Here is a 10,386-nt window from a genome sequence, read left to right as displayed (position 1 = left end):
AAATCATATATGGAAATAAGTATCTTTACATATTGTGGGCATCCATAACCTATAAACACATAACCTATGGATTTATAACATTTCCTATTTTTTTTTACCGCAATGAGTGGTAATTGATTATAGGCTTCACTAGGAAACGCGTCATCTCTCTTTCTATATAATAGTGCATATACTCATCTTATGTGCACAATGATGAAAATACGTACTAGGATATCTGTTCTAACGTGCAAAAGGCCAGGGAGAGAAAAATCACTTCCTCTACACTGATGGCTCAACTATGGATTACTCAAGACAAATATCTTGATATGCTAGAAGTCTAATTATAAAGGTATGCATGTAAGTTAACTCTAATTGAATTTCAACCTAATGTTGTTGTGAAAATCATGAAGTTCAAGAGTAAAAGAAATCACTTTTACTTTCCTTCGCCTTTCTTTCCTTTCAAGCAATGTGGCGACTTTGCTTTTGTTGGTTCCTTTGAACACCTAGATCACGAAACAAACCAATATCCATCGATCAATCAATCAATCAATCAAGACAACAAAAATGCAGCAATTTTTATAGAAGTACTAAGCAATATTTATTCATAAGCTTGCATCTTTGTTATTTCCTTCTTTCTGGAGGCAGAATGAATACTCAAAATTAGGCACTGGCCTTGCATATGGTACTAGAGTCCTTCGTAGATGATTCAATGCCTTCTCTTCCTCCACCTGCAAACATATAAAAAGGTTTCAAGTATATTTCAGTTTAAATCAAGCAAGCTAGTTGTACACAAAAGCGGGCACAGAAATATGCATTCCGACCATGCTCCGCTCGCGCCTCGTACACTTACGAGTTATCACTTGTAAAGTTGGAGGAATGGATTGTTATACCTCTGTATGGAGATGGAATGCGTTTGGTGTTGTGTTTTACCTGAAATTCCGGTGGCTTAGGTGTACTTCTCGGTATTGCAGGTAATGTTGAGGCTTCTATAATTTGTTATCTGCAACAAGATCCAATGAATCCAACAAATATAGGCCGGAAATCAAATAAAGAATAAAAAAAACAAGATTAAAATAAATTACAAAGTTACCTTTTTGTTTAGTGGTCAAGCCTTAAACTTCATAATTTTGGCCATCATCTCTTCTTCAAGCTCAGCAGTACTCTTTACTCTCATTGATTGAACACTCTAGGATGTTTCAAATTCAGGCTCTTTAGGCCTTGTTATGGTGAGCTTGGGCTTTATCTGAAAAATAGAAACAGCATTTACCTCAATACTAAATATGTTGACAAAATAAAACCAAAAGATACATGAAAAAGAACTTAAATAAATCATATATGGAAATAAGTATCTTTACATATTGTGGGCATCCATAACCTATAAACCCATAACGTATGGATTTATAACATTTTCTTTTCTTTTTTTACTGCGATGGGTGGTAATTGATTATAGGCTTCACTAGGAAACGCATCATCTCTCTTTCTATATAATAGTGCATATACTCATCTTATGTGCACAATGATGAAATACGTTCTAGGATATCTGTTGTAACGCGCAAAAGGCCAGAGAGAGAAAAATCACTTCCTCTACACTGACAGCTCGACTATGGATTGCTCAAGACAAATATCTTGATATGCTAGAAGTTTAATTATAAAGGTATGCATGTAAGTTAACTCTAATTAAATTTCAGCCTGATGTTGTTGTGAAAATCATGAAGTTCAAGAGTAAAAGAAATCACTTTTACTTTCCTTCGCCTTTCTTTCCTTTCAAGCAATGTGGCGACTTTGCTTTTGTTGGTTCCTTTGGACACCTAGATCATGAAACAAATCAATATCCATCGATCTATCAATCAATCAAGACAACAAAAATGCAGCAATCTTTATAGAAGTACTAAGCAATATTTATTCATAAGCTTGCATCTTTGTTATTTCCTTTCTTCTGGAGGCAGAATGAATGCTCAAAATTAGGCACTGGCCTTGCATGTGGTACTAGAGTCCTTTGTAGAGATGATTCAATGCCTTCTCTTCCTCCACCTGCATACATATAAAAAGGTTTCAAGTATATTTCAATTTAAATCAAGCAAGCTAGTAGTACCGAAAAACTACACAAAAGCGGGCACAGAAATATGCATTTCGACCGTGCTCCGCTCGCGCCCCGTACACTTACGAGTTATAACTTGTAAAGCTGGAGGAATGGATTGTTATACCTCTGTATGGAGATGGAATTATGAAATTATGAAATTTTGGACGCCTTTTTCGAGCTTTGAATTATGGAATTAGCGGTTATTTTTTATATTGAAGTTTATGATTATTTTGGGTATGGTTGATATGCTTTGAGAAATTGTTGTTTACATAATGTTTAAATAACTAGGCAAGCGGTTTATGAGGGTTGGGTACTTTGTTGATTGTTATGTGAGTTTCGTATTTGCACCATGATAAGTACCCTCTCCTGGTTACTTTACCCACATGTGACATTGGATTTTTCAGCGTGTGGGCTCACTTGGTTTTGTTAGTACTTTAGGACACGTGGCATTGGATTTTCCGGCATGTGGTAAAGCAGTTTGCGCTCGTAGGACATTGTTTGGTTTGGTTTGGCCACACATGGTTTTGGATTTTCCGACGTGTGTGCTGTAGAGTGGTAATCCCCTCGTTGGACAGCTCATCCCTAGACATAGGATAGAAAATTGAAACCCTGCAGGCTAGTCAAACAATCCCCATGTTGGATTGTTTCCCCTCGATACTCGTGATGGTGTGAGGTTGTTGTATATAGATATTATATGTATATTTATGAATTTGGGGTGTATATTTACACAGTCATGAGAGTTTTCGTGGTCTATATGTATATAATTATATATACGTGTACGCTTAATTATTTTAAAAGCTTTCCTCTCATATTACATTTTGTAAACCTATATCTCGGGAAGGGGTTTGGTTAGAGTCAAAAGAATTGAACTTGGTTAGTACTATACTATATCGGGAGTATGAGAGTACCTCAGTTTCAAATTGATTACGTATGAATGGTTCCAATTGCATGTTTTTAGCATCGTTTTCCAAACAGTGGGATTAGTATGTTGTTTTCAATTATGATAAAACTTAGTTTTTGTCCACTCACAATTTTTGTTTTGCGTCCCCCAGGCAGTAGCTTGATCCGAGCCGAGCAGCCGAGCCAAGATTTGCACTTCTGAGCCCTAAACTTTTGTAGGGCAACGTTTAATTGTTTTTGTTTCCGTTGAACATTTGTTTTCGGTTGTAAACTGAAATTTCCTTAGAATTGTTCTGTTATCGCCCATGTAGGGTTGAATGAATGGCCGGAGGCCTATTCTGTAAACTGTGTGCCTCTGTATTGTGCATGCTGCCAGTTGGGAACTTTATTACTGTGTTTTGACAGGTTGAAACTTTGGGAAAAGTCTGTTTTTCAGGGGAGACTCTGCCGAAATATCGGCAGAAAGTCTCGACCCTCTTTTCCTTTGTTTTTGGAGAAGAGGACGTTGTTAGTAAGTGGGCCCGGCATTGGATGGATGTCGGAAAAACCACAGGGTTCGTCACGGATTCCGAGGAATTCAGGGTGGGTCCTATCACCTTTAGTATGTCTTGTAAAAAACTCTTGTTAGGGTGCTAGTTGAAAAAGAATAAAGCTACTCTTATCACATTTATATACCACATTCTCATATCACCTTATATGGCAAATGAGATGACAGCCACATCAATTACAATTATTTAACATTTTCTTTTTTCTTTTATGATTTATTAACATTTTTAAAATTTAAAAAAAAAACTGTTAATTAAGCTTTCTTTATTAAAATACACTTCGTTGATTTAATTGATGTGGCATATGATATGGACATGCCACATCATGTGGTATAGAAATGTAAGATAAAAATGTGGTAAGTAAGTGTAGCATTACTCGTTGAAAAAATATAAATGCATTAACTTTTTCGAGAATTAACTTTTAATACAAATGCATTATAGGTTAAGTGAAGTTAATTTGTGGGCTCTTTCCTATAGGTTAACCTATAAATGCATTAACAAACGTTTGTTAATTCATTTCAGTCAGCAATCTTGATAGATATTCCTGAAGTGGAGCCTATAAATTGGGAGCAGTACATGCAATGGAAGCTTGGTTTGAACCAATCTTAAAGACCAAGTACAAACATGTTTATAAAATGAGGAGTGAGAATCGGACACGTCTCACAACATATGTCACACAAAAGCACAAAACAAGCTTAATCAAGTGAAATGATTAATTAAAACTCTAGTTAAGTAGTGCAAATCACTACCCTAATTAACTACTATACTCACCAAGATTAGCTTCATCCATCTTCAGCTTCCAAAATATACACTCATTCTATTCATCCTCTCTTTACCCTCTTCATCTCTCATCTAAGGTCATGACCAACAATATTACATTTGTAGTAATTATTCTCCTTGTGATGGCCTTGGCAATGGTGGCTGAGTCAACCCAACACACCACCAACGTGTATTCGCGTGGGCGTGCCACCACCGAATTCGCACGCATGAGGCGTGATGCCGGTGATGGAGAAGTGGCTACTCCACCACCACGTGCATGTAGTGACTCATCGGGCGAGGAGTGTCTGAATGAGGAGGAGGACAAGGAGGAAGAAGAGGAGGACGAGCAGGAGGGCCTGCAAACTGTAAGACCTCAAGAGGAAGGTAACACAAGGTATATAAGCTATGAAGCCCTAAAGAAGGATAATGTTCCATGCAATCGACGTGGCAGTTCTTATTATAATTGTGGTACATCTGGGCAGATCAATCCTTATCAACGTGGCTGCACTGTCATTACAAATTGTGCTCGAGAGGGATGAGGCACATTTTTTTAATTTAATTTTCTTATTTTTAAATCTTCATTATTATTTCTCTTATTTTCTTCCTTTTCTGATCACCCTAATCTATTACTATGTTTTAGGTTTTTTCTTTCTTTTCTTTCTTTTTGGAGGGGCGGTGGGAAGGAGGGGTGCTGGTGATTGTTAGTTAATACCCTTTTCTAACTTTATTTTTTTAATATAATTATTTATTTATCAGCTGGTTATTTGATATTCACCACTAGGTTTGGGAAGTTTTTGTCTTGCAATAATAGGTATTGCACCAAATATGCCATCGAAATTTGAGAATTAGGGTTTGACGGTGGTATTTTTTAATTTTTTGGTACCGAATGTTTGGTTTGTTGTAATGGCAATCAGCGCCGGCCTGAGATTTTAGGGTCCCAAAAAAAAAAAAAGAATGAGGCGTGCATACAACTATTCACAGGCAAGGACAATTCTTTGTTTATATATATGTATATAAAGGAGTCCGAAATGAAAAAATATTTGAATAAATTGTTGTTAAATTATTTGATCCAAGATTTTTTTTTTTAGTATTTGTAATTTGATTTTAGATATAAATAAAGCTCAAGAAACCAGCTTAGGCACTAAAACAACCATTATTGGGCGACATATTACGCGGGACCTTTAAGTGGTGTTTTTTGGTGTCTCGGAATTGAAGGTCATTTCCGATTTGTTATCAACAGTGTCACTTGTAGATCTCATTGGTCAAATGGAAGAAGGAAACCTCAGGCTGATTTATCTAGAGCCACGGACCGTTGATAGTGATGCCCATACTTCATTGCCTTAGCTCATATACGAGTAATAGATTGTCGATCCATTTGATTTATTATTTTTATCATAGAAAGGTCAATAAAATAGAAAAGGAGGGACAAATAAGCATGCACACAGAGAATTCACGCTTAAGGAGAATCCCGGCCAATTTCCATAACGGCTTGTTTAGATTAAGCGATGTCGGAGGAGGGAGAAATTTTTGCATATTCCGAGTACACCAGTTGGTTGGTGTTCCATCCAATATTCATAGGACATATAGATATATTTTATTTTTATTTTAAAAAAATTGTGTTGTAATTAAGTTGGAGAGTCCAAACCACATGTCCTATGTATATTGGCTGGTGTACCCGGAACATGCAAAAATTTCTCTCTTTGACATCCCTCAATCCAAACAGGGCCTTAAGGAAATTTGCTCGGGTTCTCTGAAGCATGAATTCTCTATGTGCATGTTCCTAGTTCACCAACTGCTGAAGATGCTTTTGATGAAGTGCGTGCTAAGTACGGGTGGGCATCGAGACCAGAAATCCGGACACCAAGCCATACCAGAAGAAAAAAATCGTGTTGACTAAAACGTCAACAAACTGACACCAAACCAGATCGAACCAGTTCAAACTAGTTCCAGTGCCAGTTTCACACCTTATAAAACCACACCGGACCGGTCGTGTATTATTATTATTATTTTTAAATAATTTAAGTCCAATGCTAAATTTCTAATCCCATAAATAATATTTCCCCAAACCCAACTTCAAAGCACCTCTCTTTTCTAGGCCCAATTATCTCTCTTTGCATGAATTGGGTCATTTGTGAATTTTTAAGCCCAACAAATAAAATTTTAGTTGGAATTTGTAAAAAAATAATAATGATTTGAAAAATATATAATAAAAAATCCAATCCAAAACCGAAAATTGCACCGGAAATGGTTTAAACCGAACCGAATGGTTTTATAAATTTTTTCATCAAAATCGGACCGAACCACACTAGTTGAATAATACTGATTCTAGTGTGAGGTGAAAACTAGACCGGACCTCACCCACCCCTAGTGCTAAGTATGACAAGCATGTTGATAATGATTGTTAGGCCAAATGCTACATTCTGGCCCCTATGAATGAGGAACTCGAGAAACAGCATGAGCATATGATCCATGTTGCTGACATGATATTTCATCTTTGTGAGCTTTATAGAGAAGGCACACACAACATGCATTATAGCGCTGTGAGTGAGCATTTGAGAACCAAGATGGTCAAGAGAGTACCAATTCACCAACATGAACTGAAGATGATTGGACTCATTGAGCAGCTGGAAAGTCTTGACAGTTCATTGGACTATAATTTGGCCACTCACATCTTCCTTGCGTCCCTTTTTGATTCATTCTCCCAGTTTGTTATGAACTATAATGTGGGGAAGATGGAGCGCACTCTTTCAGAGCTTTTGAATATGTGTGTGACTGCTGAAAAGACCTTCAAGAAGAAAGGAGGGAATGGGACAGTAGCTGTATTTGAGAAGGGATCAACTTCTTTCTACTAAGCCTAATCAGAAAGGCAAAGGAAAATTCAAAACCAAGAAGAAGAAGGGGAACCCTACTCTCAAACCCAAAAGAGGTGTCAAGAAGAAGCAGGAAGAAGATAAGGAGGTGAGGGGACCATGTTTCCATTGTGGCAAACCTGGACACTAGAAGAGGAATTGCCTGGCTTATTTGGCGAGCTTGAGGGGCAATAGAGCTGAAGATACATATCACTTTGCCACTAAACTCTAAACAAATTATTATACCTTACTTGAGTCTAACAAAAACAATGATCTATTGTAGGTCATGTTGCTGCAGAGACAGGGAACAAATAGGATGCTCATGGAGGATGAATCGTGTTGAGATTTGGATCATCAAACATGTTTTCTTTTGTTTACCTCATGGAGGTCTTTTATAGTACCTATGAACTTATTTAGTTTATTTGGATATGTATATATAAAGTACTTATTCACTATCTTCATGTTTTAGAAGATAGTCTTATCATTTGTATGACAAAAACCACTAGTTTGCTTTATATGTGATTATTCGTATTATGCTAATATGATGTTTGACCTCTTTATGTTTTATGAGATGAATATATGAATGTGTTCTTACATTGATTGTTTAGAATATTGAGATGTGATTCCATTGAGGATCAAAGTATTAGATAAATCTTATAATAAGAATGATTTCTAAAAGTTTAAACATCATAATCAAGATAATATTCATAGGATAAGCAATATGTGGTTATTTAAACGGTTCCAATTCTTACCAATGAGTTGCATCTAAGGATTGAGAAATCCAAACATTCTAAGTTTAGAACTAGAATAGAAATCATAGAACCTATATAAGATATATCTAAGTAATAATGGAATTAAATCCATTATCTTTTCTGTAGCATTCACCGATGATCACTCTTGGTTGGATTAACCTGGTTTGAAATCCAAAAGATTTAGGATTTTAAGAAAGCAAGAAAAGGGGAAACTGTGGAGAGCATAAATACTCTTTTAAATGTTAAAAGGGTTAATGCTTGAATAAGATATCTCTTAAAAGTTAAAGAGCTTAAACATCTCAATGAATGAGCTTCATCACAAAAGATAATAAAGTATGATCTTTCATGATAAGTCATTAAAATTCCTCCTCATGTCCTATGTCCAAAGATAACAACATAATTAAAAGGTCCAATTGAACGGTAATAGGGTTGAAATTGTTATCTCAAACATAAAGTTATAAACTTTATAGTTTGATAAACAATCTTGTGGGACATCCTAGATCACCTGAAGGATGTCATATCTATTAAAGAAGTTAATAGATGCTTGTTGCAAAACAAGTAAAAGGAATTATTGTAAACCACAAGTGAATTGACAGTTCGACTCCTTTTATCCACTCACCACATTTAAAGCTCCAAGAAGTTGATCAGATATGGTGTGTTACACCAACCATGTAATAATGGTGAAGGTTAGCAAGTAACTTTCTTCTTGATCATAATAAAATTATATGATGACATGAAGTATAACCTTCAATCAAGGAGCCGGATTATATATATAAGATGAATAACATCCAAGACAAATAGTATTTTGAAATAAGCATTTTAGAAATGGCTATATTCCAAAAGAAAAAGTGGGAGCCCGTTCAAGGTCTAAAGAAGAAACGCCCTCACCAAGTGAGATCTTCCTAAAAGAAATCTAAAATAGTATAAATGAAATATTCATAAGCTTATCAATAAGTATATGATCATATATGATATGTGTTGTGTGGATTTCAGCTGCACCAAAATGGGTTCAACTGCATCCTCAACTTGTGATACTCGCAAGTGCACGAGCCGTTGGTAGTTTAGCGTATGTAAGTGCGAGGTCGATTCCACAGGGATTGGTGATTGAATGATCCAATTTAGTTTCCCTACACAAAACAGAAATGAAAAAGAAAGGAAATAAATAAAACAAGGAAGAAAGAAATAACTAACTCAAGCAGATAAGTTCCCAAGTTCAATTAGATTAACGGATTGATTCTAGCTAAAGTATGATTAAGCCATGGTGTTTGGTCATAACCTTGTGTTCCTAATTCCCTAATTTGATCATTTGTTGTCTAACCTAAAATTAAGCATTAGGAACCCATTAAGCATAGAAGAACAATTTAAACAACCAAGCATGTATCTAATCCCTGTTGTCGAATGTCCATACATACTCTTCCTATTCATAGTTCAATTCGAATTAAAGCATGGTGTCTACTCTTAATTCAAACCAAGATAGCTAACATGCAAGCCTAAATGGTGATCAATCATTCAAACTAGCATATTAACTTATAAGCATAATGAATAAGAACAAAAATCATAATTGAAACTTGGAAACTAATCAAACTTGAAACTAAAGAAAAGAATTTACATAACAATGAAAATTAAGTAGAACTTGGAAAAACTTAAGGAGAATTTCAGCACAAAGATCTCATTATAACAATTGAAAACTAGAAAGAGAAACTAAGAGAATTTGAGGGAGAGAAGGGAAGGGAGCTCTAGAGAAGTGTTTGAGAGCTCCCCCCCTTGGGGTGTGTTTACAAGCTTGGGAAACCTCACTATATATAGGCCTAAGGAAGCTGAAAATCTTAATTAAGTATGGCTAATGCATACAACACTTGTTTTATAAAATCTGAAATGGTTGATGCACTTCACTAATGCATACAACACTTCCATTATAAAATCTGAAATGGTTGATGCACTTCACTAATAAATCCCACCAGCAGCCCTAGCTCATCTTCATGTCACCATGACCAAGCTTCCAACCAGAAATAATAGCTCATCCTGAGGTCAGCATGACCAGCAACTTCAAGGGCTTACGAATTGGGCTTCCCTTAAGCAAATTAAGACTTTAAGCACTCAAACTTGAAGTTCAGAATGTCTTCTTTCCAGCCATATATCATTTGGGCCAATCCAAGGTCGGAGGAGGAAGTTAAGGCCAAAACAAATTGCTAACTCATTTTGCGCGCTGATAAAATCCATCCTGAGCATGGCTCTGTGTTTGCTAGGTAAAAGACTCCAGATTTATCCAATGGGGCTGAATGTTGGATATGTTATAGTACACACCAATTGGAACAACTTGCATGAAGAATGTGGCCTCATCCGAGCTATGTAGGTTGCTGAAACAAAGCTTGCAATATGACCTACGAAACTGGGCTGGCAGGGGACTGTAGCCAAAATTGAGTTTGTCTTTAAGCTCTTCATCCATTCATCCAAATTAGGCCCTAACATGCATGGATTGCATCATTTACTATCCAAAGCCCTCATTATTACCTAAAGCTCAA

The 10,386-nt window shown here is 36.1% G+C and overlaps 1 pseudogene; it reads left to right on the top strand.

The window, feature by feature from the left end:
* The first annotated feature begins 6,692 nt into the window (after positions 1-6,692).
* Positions 6,693-7,344, top strand: LOC110767853 (uncharacterized; annotated as a pseudogene).
* The last annotated feature ends 3,042 nt before the right edge of the window (positions 7,345-10,386 follow it).

This window comes from Prunus avium, chromosome 3 (assembly GCF_965620075.1).
Source record: "Prunus avium chromosome 3, drPruAviu1.hap1.1, whole genome shotgun sequence".
In the NCBI taxonomy this organism is placed as follows: domain Eukaryota; kingdom Viridiplantae; phylum Streptophyta; class Magnoliopsida; order Rosales; family Rosaceae; genus Prunus; species Prunus avium.
The sequence above is the reverse complement of the archived record's forward strand: the minus strand, read 5'-3'. Positions and strand labels throughout refer to the sequence as shown.